Source organism: Molossus molossus, unplaced genomic scaffold (assembly GCF_014108415.1).
Source record: "Molossus molossus isolate mMolMol1 unplaced genomic scaffold, mMolMol1.p scaffold_m16_p_16, whole genome shotgun sequence".
Taxonomy (NCBI): domain Eukaryota; kingdom Metazoa; phylum Chordata; class Mammalia; order Chiroptera; family Molossidae; genus Molossus; species Molossus molossus.
Genome location: NW_023425351.1, coordinates 49476620 through 49501635, shown reverse-complemented (window position 1 = coordinate 49501635; position 25016 = coordinate 49476620). Strand labels below are relative to the sequence as shown.

Below are 25016 nucleotides of genomic sequence, written 5' to 3'. Positions count from 1 at the left end.
TAGCTGCTAATCCACCATCTCTGCACGTCCAGGATTCCAGGATCATTTTTCTTCCCTCATAAGTAGTCCATGCAGCTTTTCTCAATCTGGAAACTTACAAGATGTTCTCCTTGCATCTCCCACCTTCTCAAAAATGTTCTCTGCCTGTCCTTCACATTTTACTGCCTTTTCTATCGTCTTTTCCATTTTCCTGAATTTCTTTTAATCACTCAGTTGAGACTTTTCCAAACTAAAAGTTTTCCCATTTTAAATAACTTTTTACAGAAGCTCAACCTCTTTCAGCATGTTACCCCCTCTCGCTAGCCTCTTCTCCCCACACTTCTTAAATGAGAAAGACGCTAGGGGTGTTGGCACATCCATTCACTCTCCGGTCTGCGTTGGGTGTGTAAGGACAGAAAACAGGTTTTTCTCTTTATGATTTTTCCACAATTTATGAGAAGCACCTGGTAATTAAACACGGAGATGGCTGGTGTCCGCAATTTCAAACTGCCTTTCTACCCAACTGAAAGGGGCAGGAAAGAATATTAGAACTAATAGAAAATGTTAGAAGAGTAAGAGAACTAATCATAGTGGGGCACCAGCCATAATTAGGAAAATGTTAATCATGCTTTGCGATGTTAACTGTGATTGTTTTGTTCTGATTGAGGAGAAGCCCATTCTGACCTGGCTGGGAGGTGTGTGCCTTGGGAATGTCCCTTGGGAATGCTGTCCCTTCTCCTAATCTGAGGACAAGGGGACACCCTGCCATCATGGGGAGATGAACAACCTGATTATCAGTTCACTGGACCTGTAACTGTGACTCACGGGAGACCAGCCGCTGCACGCCCCCCCCCCCCCCCCGCCCCCTTGCCTCTAACCATTTTACCCATTTCTCCCTCTGGCCTAACTGCCTTTTCTCACATTAGCTGGCAAGTGAGGGGGCAGAGCAGATTTTAAGGGATGACCCACTACTCCCCATACTGTTGGCCATATGGGAATAAACGCTCATGTAATTCAACCGGGTCTCCGCTCAATTGGCTCAAGTAATGACAGGCGGCCAGACCCATTCATTGTCCTGTTTCACAACCAGTAAAATAGGTCAGGGCTGGGCCCTTTCCCAGACGTTTTAGCCTCTTTCAAATTCTTTGCACCCGTTTCAGGTGAAACCCCTTTTCCCCCAAGCATATTTTACAGGCTAAAGAAGAGATGATAAGAAGCCCCACCTGCGGCATCGGCAGGACTGTCTCCTGAAGAACCAACAAAACCAAAACTCCTCGAGGCCACCAACACTTGGCATCTGTGTGACTCCAAACACAACCCCTTCCAATGAAAGAGCAACTCTCCTCTCTCTTGTGACCCAGTGCCACCTGGTGCTCAGCCTTTTCCCTGTCTAAGGGGAAAGACAAGATACAGTTCCTCCCTTTTCTCCCTTCTCTCCATTGTGAATTCTTTCACAAGCCCATGTCACAGGCCTAAACAAATACCTAACAGGGTGCATACTTGTGTCGTGAACTCTTTCAGATGCAGAGGACACGAAATACATTCTAAAAAGACCAAAATGCTTACCCTTATTGATCTTGCTTTTTTCCAGTTTCTCATCTCCCATTCATTCTCCTTCCCACGGAAATCTGCTTCCACTCATGGCTGCTCTGTCAAAGGCTGGGAATGAACTGTAATTGCCAAACTGCCTCCTGCCTCAGCAATCTGACATTCGACACTTTGCTCAGTGTCTTCTTGATTGTGAAATGCGACGGTAACAGTTAAGATGACGGTAACAGTTAAGATGACTTCTGTTGCTAACATCGGAAAACTCAGCTAAATTGGCTTAAGCAATAAATTAATAGAACTGAAAAGTTCAGTTAAGGTGGGTTTCAAAGCCAATTTGTTTAGGCAACTGAATCAAGACTTGGTTTCTTCCCTTCTATTCTGAATCTCCGGGGTCAGTTTCATTCTATGCTGCAACAGTTTGTGAAAGAGAAAACCACAGGCCCTTCGGTGTCGCGCAAACTAGATTTAATACCCGATCTAATTGCATTTCTACCTCTCCAAGACACATAATTTTAGTTAACCAGTCTGGAATTTCTAGTCAAACACAAACAAGGTAATCTGTCACATGACCCCTCTTCATCCCCCATACAAAGAAGGGGCAGTCTGCATGATTTCAAAAACAAAACAAAACAAAACATTTTTCTCTTCTATCCGCCCCCCCAAAAAAGATGCCCCTGTCCAACCTTAATCTTTTCTCTTTTGTCAATAGCTCCCTTCCCCCACCCTTCTTCCTATAGAAACCTTCCACCTGTACAAATCTATTTGCTAGATGAATGCCCCCTGATCCACGAACCTCTTAATAAAGCCAATGAGATCTCGAATGTACTCAGTTGTCTCTCGTTTATTAACACGTTCTACGTTTCACATTAATACACCACACCTCTTGAATGAGAAGAATGTCTTTCAGGAGCTTTCCCCCAGAAACCTCCCACAAATCTCCCATCATGCGTAATTAAATGTAATCGTTTCTTTGCCCTTGCCTAAACTAATCCCTCTCACTGTGGAAACGTGATGTCACAGAGTCAACAGGAGCTGAGCAGGGCTGATGAGGACAAGCCATGGTGGACATCACTCATTCATGGGGCGGCCGGGAGTCAGAGCTGACTCAACAGTATATAACACACACCTCAAATGTGAATCACGCTAATGGGCCAAAAATTTGAGGCTGGCTCTGGAGCATTAGGGGATACACAGTTCAGTGAAAATGTTATGATGCAGATGAAGCATGTTACATTGGTAATGTGTATCGGTTTCATGTGCTGCAGCCCAGCTCTGCATAGGCACTAAATGAATCCCCCAAATCACAAGAGAACAGCAGATATCTTTCTGCCCCATTTAACAAACACAACTTTTTCTCGTATCTTGGAGATTGAGCTCTTGTTTCACTTTCTTATTGCCTATCCATCACCTGGAGAAGACATCGGCAATTGTATTCTCTTCATAAAGACATGAGTCCTGGCAGCAGCAGCCAACACCCATGTAAAAGCTCCATCCTAAATTACCTTTGTCAGACTGTATAGAAAGTAAGAGGCACACTTCAGTTTCATTTGATTAAATCAGGGAATGTACCAGCTAGCCAAAGAATGGAAAGTCTTTTCCATTTACATGCACCATTAACTGCCCTTCAGTGAAAAAGTAAATCTCAGTTCAACTCTTTACCTCTAGCTCTTCTAATTGCTACTTACAAATTCTTTTCTCTCAATCATGCTATCTCTCATAAATCAGAAACCAAAAGCATTTGTGGCTGAGTCCCCTGGCTCTAATTTAACATGATATGCTGCTATTCCACTATTAATGCCAAAGGCAAATAATATACCAAGTTACTATGGGAACCAGGGCATGAAAAGGTGAAAGCCCTCCCTTACACAAGGTGGGTGGGACTTCTGTGGAGCCCTGTACTCCACTAACATCACGAGGCATGCCATTTTGGTAAAATTCCTCAGAGTCAGAGCATTCCTAATCCCAGAGAGGTGTTGGTCCATCCCAAATCCCATGAAATTTAACATGTAATTGTTCTATACCTCCAAAGGAGAAAAATTACTGGATAACCATTTATACTACAATTAGATTTTTCATTCACTTAAAAAAATTAGCATATGACAAATATTAAAAGATCAACTTGGAGCCCTGGCTGGGTGGCTCAACTGGTTGGAGCATCATCCCATACACCAAAAGTCTGCAGGTTCGATTTCCAGTCAGGGCACATACCTGGGTTGTACAGGTTTGATCCCTGGTCAGGGCAGGTACAGAAGGCAACTAATATTTCTTTCTCACATAGATCTCTCTCTCTCTCTCTCTCTCTCTTTCTTCTTCTTCTTCTTCTTCTTCTTCTTCTTCTTCTTCTTCTTCTTCTTCTTCTTCTTCTTCTTCTTGCTCTAAAATCAATAAACGTATCCTCCTGTGAGGATTAAAAGAAACAAGTTAAAAGACCAACTTGGAAAAGAGATCAACTGAGAGTTCTCACTACCATTAAATAGGGTATGTTGTTTTACAAAAAGCTCACTTATCTTAGTGTAATAGGAAGTGTAAAGCATCCTTTCACCTTTCAAGTTATAAGTATGCATAGAAAATACATCATTTAAAGGTTGGAAAATTGAGTCACATTGTTAAAAACTGATCAGAAATAAAAGCCAAATATCTCTACAGTTATCAATCAAGGAAAGAAATTATCCTTTTCTGAAACATTAATTCATATAGTGCTTTAGTGGTAGGGTCTGTTTCTAGTCATGTAACACTATTCCAACATATGCACCCATGCCTATGCCCCCTAAACATGAGGAAAGAAGTCCAATACACTTTTCCCCTCCCATCCCAAATATTTCTTCTTCTCAGCCCCATCCACTTATATCCTATATGCTCTGCTTTGGCCCCATGCAAACAGAAATCTCAATTATAAGGGAAGAAAACATTGGCTTTCCACCATAAGGAAAATATTGCTTTAGAGAAGACCAAGAAAATGCCAGGCACAGTGCTAGCATGATAATATATAGTTATTTTTGGAGAAAAGTCAGCCTAATTATATGTATAGTATTTGATGATAATGATATCATTCATTTTTTTCTCTGCAACGTGTCCTCCATTTTATTCAGAAAATGATTTAAAGAACTGAACTGAAGCATTCTCATTTGTTACGGTTCTAATAAAAGTTAAAGTCAAAATTGGGACACAAATGTATTGCTGGTTTCCAGAGTAGACAAATCTTTGCCACACATGTTGATTTCATTGGGATTCAATTATTGCTAACAGTCTTGGGTTCATTAAATTCAAAACATATTTTATAAAATATTTTGGCCCTTCAACTTTAGAACAATGTGTGCTTTGATGAAAATTTTAATTCAGGATACTTTGATTCCATTTGAACTTGAGTTAAGTGAACTTCTTGATGTTGACCAATAAGGTCAGCTAAGTCTACAGAAAAATGTTGAGTAAGATAATCGGCTCCTCAACATAAGTGTATGAGGTAAACATATACCATACCTCATGCCTTTTCCAAGGTCACATATATACGTTCTATTTGTCCTTTATAAAGCAGTTTAGAAAGTAGGCCATACTGAGAGGCTTTTGTTTTAGGTTTCATCATCTCAAAGAGTAAATCATTCTAGACTATACAAGGAGAAAATCACATCTATTTGTGTCAGGACTAAGATCAAATAGTCTGGTAGTGTGGCAAATAGTCATATAGTTTAGGTAGTAAACACTGTACCAGAAAACACTCAATCAAGCAAAACAAAAAACACAGTATTTTGTATTGTATTAGTATTCAAAACTTCATGCTTCTCTGTGGGAAGACTATATATCCTTACTCTGCTGACAACAGTTGCAGCCGCACCACTTGCTGTGGACAATGAAATGTGAACGGAAGGGGACACATGTCACTTCTCAGCAGAAGCTTTCAGATCTAGCATATGAATCATCATGTTTCCATTGTCCCTCTATTATGAGCCCAGCAATCCCGCTGATAGGAGCTTCTCCATCATCCTAGGTTCAAGACTGAAGACAACAGATGACAAATCTCCAGCCAACCTATGGAGAACATGTAAATATGAATGAGAAATCAACTTCATGGGTTAAAGCTCCTAAGTTCAGGAGGTCATTTGTTACTGCACATTAACTTTGTCTACCTCAACAGACACAAACAATATAACAGTGATGAAGAAAATGAGGTCAGCAGTAATAAACTCCCTAGCCTCAAATCACAATGTACCACTGTTATTTGTGTTACTGAAATTCAGTTAAAAAACCTGACCTTCAAATAAGCCAAAGTGAATGTACAACAAATTAAATTTGTTCCTTTGCATATGCTCACTGGCTAACGCAGAAAAAAAGTAAGATAATTTACAATTGGTTTATATTAAACAAGATAGATTACAAAGCTCAAGCACCTTAGAAGTTTTTCCAATACCTAGTATGTTTTAAATTTCAAACGATAAATTACTTAGGTGCCCTAATTCCTTCCAAAAACATCTATATAGTACTTGTTCAATATTTGAATTGTGCATCTACTTCTTTCTCCCTCGCCATTACTGGAATAATACAACATTAAGATTTCTTTGTTTTTGATCTTCTGCATATTTTAGAAATCCACACTCGGAAAATGATGGCATGTGATTTTCTGATATGTCACTTTGGCCTAGTTGATAATTTATCCCTTATCACTATTTACAATACTTGTAAGTAGTGATAAGAAAACAGGGCATTTGTTCAGGTAATTATACCCTACATGCTTTCAAAATGAATTGGAGTTGCTTACAGAAATACAGATACCAAAATAGAGCCAAAAACAAATTGGGAAATGAGCTCAAAGGAGGATCAAGGCAGGCCTGTTAGATGGATTTGGTATAGAATATTAAATCCAGTAAGAGCGTGTGTGATTATTAAAGTGCTTAGCTAATTCAGCTTTGAGATTCCCAGTGTCCAAAGCAAAGAGAGAAACATAATCACTTGTCAGATGCACAACTTTCCAAGAAGTTCAAAACATAATCACTCAACAAAAGCACAACTTTTCGTGTCATGGAAATCTATCAGAGGTGGGGGTCAACATAAAGAAGAAAATATGAGGTAGCATTCTTAGCAGTGCCCTTACCAACATCCCTAGAAACACAACAGCAATGAGACAGGAATCCTCCTACTCTGCGTCCTATTAAGACTGGAATTGCATCCTTATAACTAGAGGAACTATCCAATCCAAGATGATAAATTCTTCCACCGGCTTACTTATTCTTACATGAAATGTATGTGGCCATTTAGTCTACATCAGGTTCTTTATGTATAATATTCCATGTGACATTTCTGAACCAAATATAAAAATAGATTGAAATGTTGACTGTTGTAAATACCCTGTGGTGTGTGAACTACAATTTATTTAGGATTAAATGTTGGAAAAACATTCTGGTTTATCTGAAAAATAATTCTGAATAAGCAAAATCATATTCTTTTATTCAATTTAGATCATATTCTTCTATTCAATCCAACAGTCTCTACATCACTTGCCATTAACATTTTTTATACTGTCATCTCCAATTCCAATTAAAATTTTGATTTTTCTGAAACTATTTTTTCTTTTCATAATTGCCATCAATGGCACCTCACTTTTTGTGACAATCACATAAAACTATACAATGAGTATAACTCATTACAGATGTTCTCTATTTGTATTTATACAGAGATTATACAATGGTAACATTGCCATCGGCACTTCTCTATAGAGTGCCCTGCTCTCTACAGAGTTTTCTGGCCCTGCTTGTCTTCCTATATAAATGTCAATGATTTTCATAGTAAAACGATGCCTTGTTGAAGAGCATCAACAAAAGCAGTCTAGAAAAAGCAGGGGAAGAAAGATCAGCAAAATGATGAATGGTCGGAGTACATATTTGAGACCTCAGACTTGAACTTGAGAACGTGGTTTCCAAAAGCCATCTGAAACACTGATATGTAAAATCATCATTTAGATGTATATGGTTATCTCGGTTCTGCTATGCATTTCTAAATATAGAAGTATTTTCAAAATAGTTCATTTTGGAAATTTAATATTGAGATGTTGTTCATATTCTTATCTGCTTTTGGGTTAATCTCCTTGTGCCTCTGTTTCCCCATCTTTAAATATAGATTATAACAGGGCCTAACTCGTGGAGTTGTTGTTAGGATTACGTAGGTTAAAGTTCATAAACCACTCACAGACACACTTGGCACACGGTAAGCATTGTAAAGTACCTGCTATAATGATTATTCTTGAAAAAATTCTTATCATTCCCTATATTTTCCACCAACTATTCAAGAGCATACAATGATAGAAATGGGCACCATGAAAATTAAAACAATCTTTTTAATTTTTTTACATGAATGCTAAATTCTACCACATTAGGAAGAAACGAAGCTACACGTTTTCCTTGCCTTGCACATGCTGTTTTAATAGACAGACACCATGCCATTTCAATCAGTGATAATTCAAGAAAGAATTGTTATTGCTAATGTCTCTTCACAAATTAGTGCTTTGTTAAAGGCTTAAATAAAACCAACTACAGTCTTGGGTTTTTTTAAACCCAAAGACCTTTGCCTTCCATTCACTTTGTCCCCAAAAGCCATATTCACCTGTTCCCAGATTGGCTGTAGGTCACAATGAAAAGGGCTAGCACCAGGAGGGAAAATTGCCTCTGAGATCCCTCTTCTGATACATAACTGGGATTTGAGGGTCTGAAGTATCTGGGATACCTCACCCACCCACCCACCAGTCCAGGCCGAAGCAAACTCTCCTCGGAGGAAAGCTTTCCTAAGGTGGGCTCGCAGGTCTCCCACAGACTGAAAGCAAGCATGAGCTTAGAAATCAAGATCACCTCCCACATCAACAAATCATCAAACAACGAGTGTTGGCGAGGGTGTGGAGAAAAGGGGACTCTAGTACACTGCTGGTGGGAATGCAGACTGGTGCAGCCACTATGGAAAACAATATGGTGCTACCTCAAAAAATTAAAAATTGAACTTCCATTTGACCCAGTTATCCCACTTCTAGGAATATACCCTAAGAAGCCTGAAACACCAATCAGAAAGAATATATGTACCCCCATGTTTGTAGCAGCACTATTTACAATAGCTAAGATCTGGAAACAGGCCGTGTCCATCAGTAGACGAATGGATAAAAAAGCAGTGGTACATATACACAGTAGAGTACTACGCAGCTGTAAGAAAGAAATATCTCTTATCCTTTGAGACTACATGGAGGGACCTGAAAAGTATTATCCTAAGCAAAACAAGCCAAACAGAGAAAGACAAGTATCATATGATCTCACTTATTGGTGGAATATAATGAACATAACAGTTTGAGGAATGGGGTAGTCCCAGAGACGTGGAAGTGGGGTACAGACTGACAATCCCCAAAAGAAGGGGTGGTGGGGGAGAGATAAACCACAGAACTTATATGCATGTATACATGAACAATGGACATGGACAATAAAGCTGGGGACAGGGCGGGGGAGGGAGGGGGAAATCAGTGGGGGGAAAAGGAAAAACATCTGTAACAAAAATAAATTAATTTAAAAAAAAGATCACCTCCCACAGAAAAACAAGCTACAATGTGTGAGAATCAGCACACAAAAAAACAAAGATTTAACTAAAAGAATTGCAGATATTGAAACTGACAAAATAGAAAATAGCTGTTTGTGAAATTTGCAAAAGTGCAATTACAGTGATAAGTATATAGTAAAACTATGAGAAATATGCTGCTAGAACTGAAAAAAATTGTAATTTATAGAAATTAAAACTAATTTACATTACATACATTGAATTGAAAGGCTCAATAAATGTAAATAAATAAATTAGAGAAAGAATAATAAGCTAAAGAAAACACAGAGGTTAGGGAATGGGGCTGAAGTTTCCTACCTGCTAATCATACTCCGGTCTTTTTTTTTTTTTATGAATTTTTTATTTATTTTTTTGTTACAGATATTTTACCTTTTTACCCCATTGGCACCCCCCACCCCACCCCACCTCTGCCCCGTCCCCGGCTTAGTTGTCCATGTCCATTGGTCATGCATACATGCATACAAGTTCTGTGGGTTATCTCTTCCCACCCCCTCCTCTGAGGGATATCAGTCTGTGCCCTACTTCCATGTTTCTGGGTCTACTGTATTCCTCAGACTGTTATGTTCATTATATTCCGTATATAAGTGAGATCATGTGGTATTTGTCTTTTTCTGCTTGGCTTCTGTCACTTAGGATAATACTTTCCAGGTCCCTCCATGTCGCCTCAAAGGATAAGAGATCTTTCTTTCTTACCGCTGCATAGTACTCCATTGTGTATATGTACCACCGCTTTTTTATCCATTCGTCTACTGGTGGACACTTGGGCTGTTTCCAGATCTTAGCTATTGTAAATAGTGCTGCTACAAACATGGCGGTACATATATTCTTCCTGATTGGTGTTTCAGGCTTCTTAGGGTATATTCCCAGCAGTGGGATCACTGGGTCAAATGGAAGTTCAATTTTTAATTTTTTGAGGTAGCACCATATTGTTTTCCATAGTGGCTGCACCAGTCTGCATTCCCACCAGCAGTGTACTAGAGTCCCCTTTTCTCCACACCCTCGCCAACACTTGTTGTTGATGATTTGTTGATGGCAGCCATTCTGACAGGTGTGAGGTGATACCTCATTGTTGTTTTAATTTGCATCTCTCTGATGATTAGTGATGTTGAGCATTTCTTCATATGTCTTTTGGCCATTTGTATGTCCTGTTTGGAGAGGTGTCTATTCAGCTCCTCTGCCCATTTTTTAATTGGGTTCTTTGTCTTCCTTTTGTTGAGTTGTATGAGCACTCTATATATATTGGAAATTAACCCCTTATCTGATATATCACTGGCAATGATATTCTCCCACACAGTGGGTTGCCTTTCCATTTTGATAATTGTTTCTTTTGCTGTGCAGAAGCTTTTTAGTTTGATGTAGTCCCATGTATTCATTTTCTCCTTTATTTCTGTTGCCTTAGGTGATGTATCAGTGAAAATTCTGCTCCATATGATGTCCGAAATTTTGTTGCCTACATTTTCTTCTAGAATTTTTATGGATTCACGGGTCACATTTAAATCTTTTATCCATTTTGAGTTTATTTTTGTGTATGGTGTAAGTTGATGGTCTAGTTTCATTTTTTTGCATGTAGCTGTCCAATTTTCCCAACACCATTTATTAAAGAGGCTGTCTTTACTCCACTGTATGCTCTTGCCACCTTTGTCAAATATTAATTGAGCGTATTGCCTTGGGTCCATTTCTGGGTTTTCATTTCTGTTCCACTGGTCTATATGCCTGTTCTTGTGCCAGTACCAGGCTGTTTTGGTTACAGTCGCTTTGTAGTATAACCTGATATCTGGTATTGTGATCCCATCTACTTTGTTCTTTTTTTTCAAGATTGCTGTGGATATTTGGGGTCTTTTTTGGTTCCATATGAACTTTTGAAGTATTTGTTCTAGTTCTATGAAATATGTCATTGGTATTTTGATGGGGGTTGCATTGAATCTATAGATTGCTTTGGGTAGTATGGACATTTTAATGATGTTAATTCTTCCAATCCATGAACAGGGTATGTGCTTCCACTTTTTTATATCTTCCTCTATTTCTTTTTTAAATGACCTGTAGTTTTCTGCAAATAGGTCCTTTACTTCTTTGGTTAAGTTTATTACTAGGTATCGTAATTTTTTTGGCACGATGGTAAATGGGATTGTTTTTTCAGTTTCTCTTTCTGTGAGTTCATCATTGGTGTACAAGAATGCCGTTGATTTCTTGACGTTAATTTTGTATCCTGCTACTTTGCCAAATTCATTTATTAAGTCTAGTAGATTTTTGATGGAGTCTTAGGGTTTTCTCTGTATAATATCATGTCATCTGCAAATAATGACAGTTTCACTTCCTCCTTTCCAATTTGGATCCCTTTTATTTTTTCTTCATGTCTGATTGCTGTGGCTAAGACTTCCAGTACAATGTTAAATAAGAGTGGCGAAAGTGGACATCCCTGTCTTGTTCCTGTTCTTAATGGAAATGTTTTTATTTTCTGTCCATTGAGTATGATGTTAGCTGTATGGTCTTTCATATATGACCTTTATTATGTCAAGATATGATCCCTCTATTCCTACATTGCTGAGCGTTTTTATCAGAAATGAATGGTGGATTTTGTCGAATGCTTTTTCAGCATCTATTGATATGATCGTGTGGTTTTTATTCTTCATTTTGTTTATGTGGTGTATCACGTTTATTGATTTGTGAATATTGTACCAGCCTTGCATCCCTGGAATGAATCCCACTTGGTCATGGTGAATAATTTTTTTGATGTATTTCTGGATACGATTTGCTAATATTTTGTTCAGGATTTTGGCGTCTATGTTCATCAGGGATATTGGCCTGTAGTTTTCTTTCTTCATAGTGTCTTTTTCTGGTTTTGGAATTAGAATTATGCTGGCCTCATAGAACGTGTTTGGAAGTCTTCCTTCTTCTTGAATTTTTTGAAATAGTTTGAGGAGAATGGGTGTTAGTTCTTTTTTGAATGTTCGGTAAAACTCCCCTGTGAAGCCATCTGGGCCTGGGCTTTTGTTTGCTGGGAGAGTCTTGATTACCTCTTCAATTTCCTTAGTTGTTATTGGTCTGTTCAAGTTTCCTATCTCTTCCGGGAATAGTTTTGGGAGACTGTGTGTTTCTAGAAATTTGTCCATTTCGCTGAGATTGTCGAATTTGTTGCCATATAGTTGTTCATAGTAGTTGTTAACGATCTTTTGTATTTCCGTGGTGTTGGTTGTTACTTCTCCTCTTTCATTTCTGATTTTGTGTATTTGGGTTCTCTCTCTTTGTTTCTTGGTGAGTCTAGCTAAGGGTCCACTTGTTTATCTTTTCGAAAAACCAGCTCCTTGTTTCATTGATCCTTTGAATTGTTTTTTTGGTCTCTATGTCATTTATTTCTGCTCTGATCTTTACTATTTCCTTCCTTCTACTTGCTCTGGGGTTTTCTTTTTGTTTGCTTTCTAATTCTTTAAGTTGTGAGGTTAGACAGTCAATTAGAAATTTTTCTTGTTTTTTGAGGTAGGCCTGTAGTGCTATGAACTTCCCTCTCAGAACTGCTTTCACTGCATCCCATAGATTTTGTGTTGTTGTGTGCTCATTTTCATTGGTTTCCAGGAAGTTTTTAATTTCTTCCTTGATCTCCTCGGTGACCCATTCATTGTTTAATAGCATGCTATTTAGCCTCCATGTGTTGAAATGTTTTTGCATGTTCTTGTTGCAATTGATTTCTAGTTTCATGCCATTGTGATCTGAGAAGATGCTTGATATGATTTCAATCTTCTTGAACTTGTAGAGATTTAGTTTGTGTCCTATCATGTGGTCTATCTTTGAGAATGTCCCATGTGCACTTGAGAAGAATGTGTATTCTGTAGTTTTGGGGTGTAATTCTCTGTAGATATCTATTAAATCCATTTGGTCTAGTGCTTCATTTAGAGTCTCTGTTTCCTTGCTAATTTTTTGCCTAGAGGATCTATCCAGTGCTGTCAACGGGGTGTTGAAGTCCCCTGCTATGATTGTATTGTTGTCGATTTCTCCTTGGAAGTCCTCCAGAAGATTTTTAATATATTTTGGTGCTCCTATATTGGGTGCATATATGTTTATCAAGGTTATATCTTCCTGTTGGATAGATCCTTTCAATATTATGTAGTGGCCGTCTTTGTCTCTAGTTATGGTCTTCATTTTGAAATCTATTTTATCAGATATGAGAATTGCTACCCCAGCTTTTTTTTGCTTTCCATTTGCTTGGAAAATTTTTTTCCATCCCTTCACTTTCAATCTATGTGAGTCTTTTGTTGAGAGGTGGGTCTCTTGTAAACAACATATAGATGAGTCATGCTTTCTTATCCAATCAGCTACTCTGTGTCTCTTTATGGGAGCATTCAATCCATTTACGTTTAAGGTGATTATTGATATGTACTTATTTATTGCCATTTTTGTTTAGTGTGGTTCTATTTTTCTTCCAATTTCTACTGCTAATTACAGCAGTCCTTTTAACATTTCTTGCAGTGCTGGTTTGGTGCTAATGTATTCCCTTAGCCTTTTTTTGTCTGGGAAGCTTTTTATTTGATCTTCTATTTTGAATGATAGCCTTGCTGGGTAGAGTAGTCTTGGATTCAGATTCTTGTTTTTCATGACTTTGATTACTTCATGCCATTCTCTTCTGGCCTGTAGTGTTTCTTGTGAGAAGTCAGCTGAGAGCCTTATGGGGTTCCCTTTGTAGGTAACCTGTTGTTTATCTCTTGCTGCTTTTAGGATTCTCTCTTTGTCTTTAATTTGTGGCATTTTAATTACTATGTGTCTTGGTGAGGGCCTGTTTGGGTTCTTCTTACTTGGGACTCTCTGTGCTTCTTGAACTTGAATGCCTTCTTCCTTCACCAAATTAGGGAAGTTTTCTCTCACTATTTTTTTGAATATATTCTCTATCCCTTGCTCATTTTCTTCTTCTTCGGGGACTCCTATGATGCGAATTTATTACGTTTCCAGTTGTCTTATAGTTCTCTTAAGCTGTCTTCCTGTTTTTTCCTTTTGTTTTTCTGATTGGTTGATTTTTTCTACCCTGTCTTCTAATTCACTGATCCAGTCCTCAGCTTCCTCTACTCTGCTTTTTAAACCTTCCAATGTGTTTTTCATTTCTGATATGTCATTTTTTTTATCTCTTCTTGTTGGTTTTTAATTTCCAATTGGCTTATTTTCAGTGTTTCTATGTCCTTACTCATGCTGTTCAGCTTCCTCAAGATCATGGCTCTGAATTCTAGCTCTGTTAACATGCCTAATTGCTCCACATTGATCTCATCTTCGGTGGAGGTCCCTTGCTCTTTCATTTGGCTTCTGTTTCTGTGTTTCACCATTTTGGCTATCACTGTGGGCTTTGGAGCCTGTTAAGTTTTCCCTGTGGGTGTTGGTGTTCTGCTGTTTGTGGCTCCCTCTACTGTGTTTAGATGAGCGAGGGAGGACCCACGTTGAACACCACTGTCAAGTCTTACTTTCCTGGTTAAAGTTGCCAGCCCAGGAAACGTACTGTTATCCTCTAGCTTTTTGCCTGGAGGCTAGCAGTCTAGGTTACTTGATGAGTTTTGGGTTGTCAGTTGATTGAAAAGCTCCCTCAGGTGCTTAGCACAAGGGGATTTCCCGAGGGTGGGGCAGATGCTGGTTGTTAGTGAGCCTCAATTAGCACTTCAATGGCCCACAGGGTGGGGTTGGATCTCCGAGGGAGGGGCTGCTGCCTCTCCTCAGAGCCCTGGGAAGGAGCAATGTGGCCACCCTCCTGCGTGGCTGCACTCAGCCAAAGCTCTGAGCACCCTCCAAACCCCGAGTGTCCCGACACAGCTCCAGTCCAGTCTGCCCTCCCTCTGCCGGAGCCCAAGGTGAGTGGCTGTGGCTGTTTCAGCCTCTGTCCGGGCTGCGCTGTGGAGCCGCCTCGGAGTGTGACCCGAGGGCGCTGCCCCCAGCTGAGGCCGCTGCCGAGCTGCCGACCGAGGGCTCCCAGCCCCGTCTCGCGCCTTCGCAATCCTACAGGGATGGAGTCAGTGTCCCTCGTTGTATGGTCCTCGCAAGCTGCTTTTCTGTTGTTTTTTCCCGTCAATGTGTCTGTGTTATAGTTGTAATTCCAGTTTGGTTCTGGGAGACGGTCTGTGTAGCTCCGTTCGCTCCGCCGCCATTTTTCTTCTCCCCATACTCTGGTCTTTTCGGCAACTAATCCCCATCCTTGAAGCTCTCTCTGGGCCCAGCTACCAGATGGTTCATTAGCACACAAAAGACAATCTCGTCACTTTTGAGATTCTAAGTGTTTTAGGAACTGTGTACCAGAAACAGGGACAAAGACTAGCAATTAATTTTAATTTTTTTTCCCTTTATTGATTTTTAGAGAGAGACAGAAACATCGAAGAGAGAGAACATCAGTTGGCCGCCTACTGCATGCCCCCTCCCTGGGGATTTAGCCCACAACCTGGGCATGTGTCCTGACCAGGAATAGAACCAGCAACTTCTTGGTGCATGGGTCAGTGCTCAACCACTGAGCCGCACTGGCCAGGCAGCAAATTATTTTATTTTATTTTATTTTTTTATCTTCACCCGAGGATATTTTTCCATTTTTTTGTACAGATAGAGTGGGAGGGAGAGAGAGGAAGGGAGAGAGAGAGAGAAACATCGACGTGAAGGGACACATCGAGTGGCTGCCACCCGCACAACCAACCAGGGCCGGGGACAAACTGCAACCGAAGTACGTGCCCTTAGCGGGAACCGAACCCGGGTCTCTCCGGACTGCAGGCCGACGTTCTAACCGCTGAGCCAAACTGGCCAGGGCAGCAATTTATTTTTTATTATATCACATTTCTTTTTAGTCTAATGTTGTCTTTTATTGAATGATTTTAGTCCATTTATACTTATTGTTGTTATATGATTATCCATGGCATTGCTTCACATCTTGTAACTAAAACTTTCACTCATGTTTATATTAAACAAACAATAGTATAGTTGTTTTCATTGCATTAACTGAATGACTGAATTAGCAAAAATCAAATTTTATTTTGCATACTTGACATAAATTGGGGCAGAGTCTATTTTTCCAGGAACTTTTTTTAAAAAAAGAGTTTATTTATTTATTTTTAGAGAGAGAGGAAGGGGGTTGGAGGAGAGATAGAGAGAGAAGAACATCTGTGTGGGAGCAAAACATCAACCTGCTGCCTCCTCACACCCCCTACAGGGGATCGAGCCAACAACTTGGGCATGTGCCCTGACCAGGAATCAATGCAGCAACCTTTTGATATATAGGACAGTAGGACACTACCCAACTGAGCCACACCAGCCAGGGCCAGAACGTTTTTTTCAATGTGATTAACTGAAAGATTTTATCCCAGAAAAATAGGATCTGCCATATTATTTCTAATATTTCTTATTTCTCTGAAGTCAAAAGCAGTAATTTTGCAGATATAAACTGCAATCAAAGAGTCACAGCATCTCATAAGGAACCTGTGGTAGGCAGAACAAGGAACCCTAATATGTCTGTGCCCTGATTCCCAAAACCTGTGAATGTCACTTTATGTAGCAAAACGGGTTTTGCAAAAGGGTCTCTGCAGATGTGATTAAGGTTACGGATTTTGAGATGAGAAGATTATTCAGGATTATCAAGGTGAGCCTAATCTAATCACATAAACTCCTAAAATTAGACAACCTTTCCCAAATCTGGTCAGAGAGATGTGAAGACAGATAAAGATGCAGGAGAGAGAAGGTAGGAAAGAAAAACTCACTTGCCATTGCTGGCTTTGAAGACAAAAGGGCCTACAAACCCTTGACCGCAGGTGAGCTCTAGAAGCTGAGAACGACCACAAGTGGACAGCCAGCAAAGAAATGGGGATCTCCGCTTGGCAACTGCAAGGAAATGACTTCTCTGAGCAAGCTCAATGAGCAGGAAACGAGAGCCTTGCCTGCAGCCTCCATTAAGAAACACAGCCTTATGGACACTTTAATTTTGACCAGTGAGACCTGGGATAGACTTATGACCTATAGAAATAAAAGGTAATGAGTTTACACCACTCAGTTTGTGGCAATTTATAATGACAGCAATAGAAAATTAAAACAAGACCCTAGGATGGAGAAGCCTCTTGGTCAAAGTCACACAATTTTTAGGGATAACATTGGGACCTGAACACTGGTTCCGTTTTCTACTGATTGACTCTGAGTGAAATTGGAATACATCTATATTTTTCTGGCAGTAAATATTGAACTGCTTCCTATTAAACATTTAGCAAATTCGCAGCTCTTCTAAAAGATATCAATAATAATGGTGGTATTAAAGTAATGCCAATTAGCCTTTAAGGAAAGTAAGAATTTTTCAATTTTGGCTTGGAGAGATGAAAAGAATTTCCCCTTTTTAGAAGTTTTGTTTCACACATATCACTTAAGAAATGTTCATTTCATTGGCAACAGAACAGGTGTAGATCGGGGAAATGCAAATCAAAACCACAGTGAAATATCAGCTCATGACTGTCAGAATGACTATCAAAAAGACAACAAATAAGTGTTGGCAAGGATGTGGAGCAAAGGGAGCCCTGATGTACTATACTGGTAGGTTTGTAAATTAGAAACAACATGGAGATTCCTCAAAAATTAAAAATAGAACTACCATATAACCCAGAAATTCCTCTTTGGGTATTTATCCAAAAATAAAAATAAAAACAATAATTTGAAAAGGTATATGCATCCCTATGTTCATTGCAGCATTGATTACAATACCTAAGATATGGAAGTAATCTAGGTCCACTGATAGATGAGCATATAAAGAAGATGCAGTATATACATACCACAGAATATTACTTGGTCATAAAAAAGAATGAAATCTTGCCACTTGTGACAATATGGATGGACCTAGAAAGTACTGTGCTAAGTGAAATACATCAGAGAAAGACAAATATCATATACATTTATATGCAGAATCTAAAAATAAAAACAAACAAAACAGAAACAAACTCATAGATACAGAGAACAAACTGATGATTACCAGAGGGGAATGGGCTGGGGGAGGGGCAGAACAGGAGAAGGGGTTTACAAAGTACAAATGTCTAATTATAAAGCAAGACTTGGGGATGTAATGTACAGCATAGGGAATATTGTCATTAATATTGTAATTACTATGTATGGTGACAAATGGTTATTGGACTTACTGAAGTGATCACTTTGTAAGGTATATAAAGGTTGCATCACTATGTTGCATATCTGAAACTAATTAAATATTGCATGTCAACTATAATTCTTTTAAACAAGCTATTTGCTATAATTGTTAGTATTTTGAGAGCAGGTCAGGTTCCCTAGAGAGTTCAGGCTGAAACTCTACATAAAGTATTTCTTTTTTAATTTAAAAAGATATGTAATTTTAAATACTATAAAAAAAAAAAAAAAAAAAAACAAGAAAAACACAAAGGTTTTTTTTTTTTTTTTTCAAAACCAAAAGATTATAGAATTTTTAAATAGCTCATATAGGACTTATTAAAATTGGAAAGCCAGCAAATTGTAAAAACAAGTGAACTTGGACTTGGAAGCAAAATGTTTTTCATGGTGTAGCCTTGGGCAAAAATCCCTCTAAGGATCAATATTTTCTTCTGTAAACTAGTGGAGGACCCAATCTGTTCCTACCTGAACGCCATGCTCTTTTAAGAACCAAGTGATATAATAGAGATGAAAGTGATGTATAAAAGGGATCACAGAAGGTATTCTGGACGAGGAGCTGAACTACTACTTTTCAATCTGCCATGTGACATTGTAAAATAAGCCATTTCATTCCTCAAAACTTTAGTTCTACCATCTTCAAAGTAGAAATAATATAACATTCCCTTAGAACTTTACAAGACACTATCTTTGAAAGTATTTTCAAATAAGAAAACTATATATAATTGAGACTTTTTTGGTACATAAAAGAAGTCATGTCCAAAGAAATCTAAATACTTTCTGAGTAAATGATGTGATAATGTCTTGTGGATGGACTTGTTCTCCCAGATACATAAATATTAGTATTCCTAGACTTCTATGTAAAGCCACAAGTTTGGATAAACTTCCAAGGGAACTTAAACTTTAAAAGAAATATACTCTTTGAAATAGAACCATTAAGTATATATGCATGGGACTAACAGAGGGGAGACCTATTGTCAAGCCAAGAAAAGAAAGGCATCACACAGAAACTTTCTGAAGTCCAGAGATGGACAGTAACAACGCTGAGGCACTGACGAGGACTGCCACACTCTTCATGAAGAGCGGACTCTCTCCCATGCGCTTTCAGAGATACCTGAAACATCATAAAATATCCCACTGACAAGAAATGTTACACATCCCTTTAATGGAATTGGGGATTTATAACACGTCATTATATTTAAAAACTTAGAAGTAGAAGACTTTTCAAAATGTATTTTAAAAGCTTTGCCTTACAAAGATGATTAGAAGACTAATAAGCATGTTTAGAACACATACCACTAGACTAATCATACGTGCTCAGATGGGTCAGGAATGTCCTTTTCGACACAGATTTAAAAAGAAAAAATATTATGTTCTCTTCAGCTGGGTCAGAATCCAGAAAATCTGCCCTGGCCAGTTTGGCTCAGCGGTTAGAGCATCGGCCTGCGGTCTGGAGAGACCCGGGTTTGGTTCCCGCTAAGGGCATGTACCTCGGTTGCAGTTTGTCCCCGGCCCTGGTTGGTCGTGCGGGTGGCAGCCACTCGATGTGTCCCTTTCACGTCGATGTTTCTCTCTCTCTCTCTTCCTCTCTCTCCCTCCCGCTCTATCTGTGTAAAAAATGGAAAAATGTCCTCGGGTGAGGATAAAAAAAAAAAAAAGAGAGAAAGAAAATAATTGAAAATAGAGATTAAAAAAAAAAAAGAATCCAGAAAATCTTATAATGGCTCATCACTTGTACTTTGCACTATTAAGGCCAAAAATGTTGCCCCCTGTTGAGAACTTTCTGAAAACCACTCTCTTCTCACAGTTGTTTATAAACATTAAGCTTTCCTCTCAAAATTAAAATTTTAATTTCTTAAAACAAGTAGTAGAACAGCTCTTGGAAAATCCACAGTATGAAATCCTATGTCTTCATAAAAGGTAGGAACTTAAATATAATAACCAGATCACCAAATAGAAATAAAATGGCAAAATATTAATTAAAAATTTTAAGAATACTAGGTAAATAACAAATAAAATATCTGACTTGTAAAGGTGAACAATAAAATAAATATAATACATTTATACAATGAGTTAAAATGACTCCTTAAAAATCTTGCCATCCATTTCTTCTTTGTAATCATTGAGACCTAGATTTAAATCTTCTCTGTGGTATTTATTCATTGTAGGAATTTAATCTACTTACCCTCTTCAATTTAAAGTGCACTTGATAAGAATACTTTATTTGACTGTGATGAAGGTGCAAAGTTTCTACTGTAATACTTGGTACATAATACAGTATCAATAAATAAAAGATACTCTTTTTGTTGTATTAGCCCATAACCAAAGGACATAGAGGAAAAGCATTATACTTTCACAAATTAAAGATCTTCAGAGCTAGATTCTAGTACCTACTTCAGCAAAGTATTTGAAATAATCAGAGCAACATCTTATAATGGTATAGAATATCATTTAAAACACTTTATAAATATTTGATACATATTCTTAGCAATAGCTAATTCATATCCTTTCAGAGTAGAGACCATTGAGATTCAAAGAAATTAAGTCACCTTTTAATAAATTTTAGTGTAGTAGATGTATTTTGGTTACCTAGTATTTTTCTTGTCCTGGAAAATGTCCTGCCCTAATTGATAGTGAGAACTTCCAAGGCGTACATAAATCCACGCTCCTGGCTACAGCTGATTGGTCTAAGAGTGGGAACAAGACTCAAGTGGAGCCAGTTAACAGCAGCTCACATTGATAGTGGCCAAAACTCAATGGTCAGAGAGTAGACACCTGGCTCGATCTCAGCCAAAGTTTCCCTTCTGAAGATTCTTAGCACTTAACCCAATAAACTGTCTGATGACAGAGCTTTTATGTTTAACTTTGGAGCTGTTGGCCTCTATGACTTCTGCAAAATGGGAACTGTTATTCTGAGCCAGAAAAAAGAATGGAGTAAATAAATAAATAAAAAGGAATAAAAATGAAACAGAGTAAGAGAGTCCCTGTCCCTTTATTCACGAGATCCAGGTTCTCTACATTCCTGTCTTTGGGTTCCCTGGGGTACACCAATATCTTTTATTTTATTTATTATTATTATTAATATTGTTTGAGATTTAGAGGAGGACAACACATTTAGTTTCATCTCAATTAAGTCACAACACTTTCTTTTCCAACTGCTGCAAAGTGCATCTACAATTTGCTATTACAGATCCACTTTTAAAAGATTCCCTGTGACATTACGCAAGCCTTTTTTTTTTTTTTTCAAACAGAAATATTCCCAAATTCTTCCTCAGGTAAAAATAAATCCATCTCAGTAAATGGTAATACATGAAATTACAGTAAACCAGACACTTAAAAGGACAGCCAAGAAGACTTCCAACAGTATATTAGAAAGAATGTAGACATTTAAAAAAGTTCCCACTGTCATGAACAAAAATTGAGGTTTTCAGCCCTGGTACAAGCTGGATCAAAAAATAAAAATAAAAAAATCCAATAGTGTATTGACATTTTTTCCCCACTCATATGCCATACTGATAGTACAAATACAAATTTGGTCTAAATGTACAGGCTCTCAAGAAACAATATACAGCCTTTCTTTGTCCTCTATAATAAAAGATGTAAAAGTTTAAGGGTCAAAAAGTACCAAATGTACAGGCTTCAAAAACCATCTAAATTAGGGCATTCACTAGTTTAGCTAAGATACATTTGGAACACTGACAAGTGATCACTTCTGTACAACATTGTGAAGTAAATTTTTTGAAAAATAAAACTTTAGTAGAACAACCCTGAAGAATATACCAGAGGAACAACAGGTTACCAGTTTAAGGTATCAACCACTTCATTTCAGCCAGGTTGACTCCATGTTCTAAAATCTATAAGTTATCTTCCCATAATCCAAGATGTTCCTGCCATGTCAGTATCTATGTTATGAAGTAAAGTAGATTTAGGTGAAATATTTTTTATTTATCACAACTGCTGCATCAGTTGCCTAGGACCTCAACAGCATCAGGGAAGTCTGGGAAATGTTCATGCCTGAGGTCATTGCCTTAGCTGACTTAAAATTGTCCCAGACAATGGTACATATCAACCTGTAGTGAAAGGGTTCAAGAAAACAAACAGGTTGAAAACTGGGAGGCAAATGCAGCGTCTACCCTTAGAGCTATCAACTCAAGGATTCTCTCAATTATGAAATCTTGCAGAAAAGTTATTTTTCTTCCTCAAAATCCAGTGATGACATTCCTTATTCCAAATCTGGCATTTTTTTCATCATTACTGTCTTGTAAATCATCATCTGCTCCATCTGGTACATCTACATCCTCACCACCACCCATGTTGTTCATCATCTCAGCGAAACGATCAAAATTAGACATGGCTTCATCTGAACCATCTTCCCAGTGTTTCCAATTATTGAAGTCCACACTCAGCCAATTAAGCTTTGCCCTTTCTTTTGTTCATATCGGCCATGACTGGCCAGATTCTCCTTTTTGTAAACAACATAAAATGGATCTGCCCTTTTATGCTTGGAATCATTCGGATCGATACAGTGAAAAAGATCAATTTCACTTAAATTTAAATGTTTAAAATTATCACTTCCTCTAAGACAACTGAAAGTAAGTTTGGGTTTTTCAAAAGTTACATTAACATCTTTACTGTCTTCGACACAAAATTCAATGAAGACATAGTCCCTTCGATCGCACCACTGGGCAGAAGCAGGCGGCGTCGTGAACGGGGCAGCGGGTCGGTGAAGGGGTGGGTGGGCCTCTCCGGCAGCTGCTGGGCGGTGGACTAAACTCCGCTGGCCACTCCGGCGTTTCTCCCGGTGCTGCCCCTTCTCGCTTCCCTTGGGCGACAGCGGGCTCGACCTGGGGCCCCAGAATGCCCCGCGCAGAGAGGGGGGAAGATGAGGAAAGTGTAGGGAAAGGGGCACGAGGACGGAGAATGCTACGCCAGTATCTTTTAATAAATTCTGTTCAGGCTGGAGATAGTGTATCAAGTGTTTATACATTGGAGCCTAGAGAGTCTAAAAGAGAGTTTTGTATACTAAATTTGGTGTCCTTGTCACTAGACAGACCACTAATAATGATCACTGTTCTCCAAACAGCCCCTTTTGCCGTTTTTATGTATTTAATCATCGGTCCTAAGTAGGAAAGAGCTGCAAAGGGTGGAATTCAAATTTAATGCATGCACCGAAAGTATGACAGCATATAAGAAGGAAATGATATGCACAATGGAACACTATGCAGCTATACGAAAGAAAGATCTCTTATCCTTTGAGATGACATGGAGGGGCCTGGAGAGCATTATGCTAAGTGAAATAAGCCAATCAGAGAAAGACAAGTAACACATGATCTCACTTATTTGTAGAATATGGTAGACAAAAAATGCTGATGAATAAAATAGATCCAGAGACATAGAAAGGAGAAAGGAGTATGGTTCAGACTGACAGACTTCAGCGGAGGGGGAGTGAGGGGGAGAGATGAGATAAACCAAAGAATTTATAGCATGTACACATTACCAATGGACAAAGACAGCAATGCTTGAGGGTGGGCAGTATAGGGAGGATGGTGGGGGGGGGCATCTATAACAAAAATAATTAATAAAAAATAAAATTTTTAAAAAGAAGAAAATTATACAAAACACAGACGGACAGACCCATTTACTAAAACTGTTTCAATTCATGCAATATACACTACCATTCAACTTGTGAATATTGAATTCCTTAAACTTGCCCTGCTCCATGTAACTCCAATCCATTCCACATGGGTTTTTTGTTTTGATGCTACTTAGAACTCCCAACCCCCAGTCTACAACCTTGACAAATCCTCACCTAGCTAAGTGTTGTTATGCAGGTCCCGGCACAGAGATACTTTATTCCAGGAGGTCTTCTCTAATCTCCACGTCTGGGTTCTGTTCATGTCCTCCATGCTCTATAAGCACTTATAGTAAGCCTATCATAACTCTTATCTCTATGTAGTGAAACTGCCTGATAAAAGTCTACCGATATAATGTAATCCCAAGAGGACAAGAACTATCCTGCTCAATCCTATATCTTCAGTATCTTTTGTTTAATGCACAGAAGACACTCAACAAATATTCATAATAGTTACAAACTGCTTTGAGAATTTTTAAAACTTCATATCACCTCCAAACAAATCACTGATGAAGCATCTCACTTACTGATGAAAGCATTGCCTCACTCACTTGTGTTGGGATGGACATTAGCTTGAAACCACTCAATTCTAGAATGCTTGAAGTCCTCTTCTAAAGTCCCATTTTTAAAAAGTACTAAAGGCAAATATAAATGGGCAATGAAATTGGAACTCTCTTCAAAGCATATTTAGATACTTTTATTTATATTGGTAATGGAGAATGAGAATTAATATCTATATTCTACCAACTATTATTCCATAGAAATTTGCAACAGGTTAAAATTGATAGCTATAACTACCTGCCATCTAACTAGGCAAATGACTTCTAAATCTTGGCAATACCATTGTACACTATGTAGTCTCAAAACCAAAATGTTTTGCCTATGTAAGCAGATATAACTATGTAACCAAGTTTTTCAGAATATATTAAAAATGACAGTGATGAAACAAAAAATAACTCAGTTAGAGAAATATGTATGCTACTCATATTCCACCAGCAATTTAAATGGTATGAAGCAAATGATCCTCTTACTGGGTGACATTAAACTGACATAAACAATAGCACCAGAAGAGAAACATACCTAAATATACTCCTGTCACAAGGACTTAGGTTGAAGGGAGGCAGAGAGAAAGTGCAATGTTTTAGTTTCTATCAACTGTTTGATACAG

The 25016-nt window shown here is 38.4% G+C and overlaps 1 pseudogene; it reads right to left on the bottom strand.

Moving 5' to 3' along the window:
* Positions 1-22391: 22391 nt before the first annotated feature.
* On the bottom strand, positions 22392-23203 carry LOC118631461 (annotated as a pseudogene).
* Between the last annotated feature and the right edge of the window lie 1813 nt (positions 23204-25016).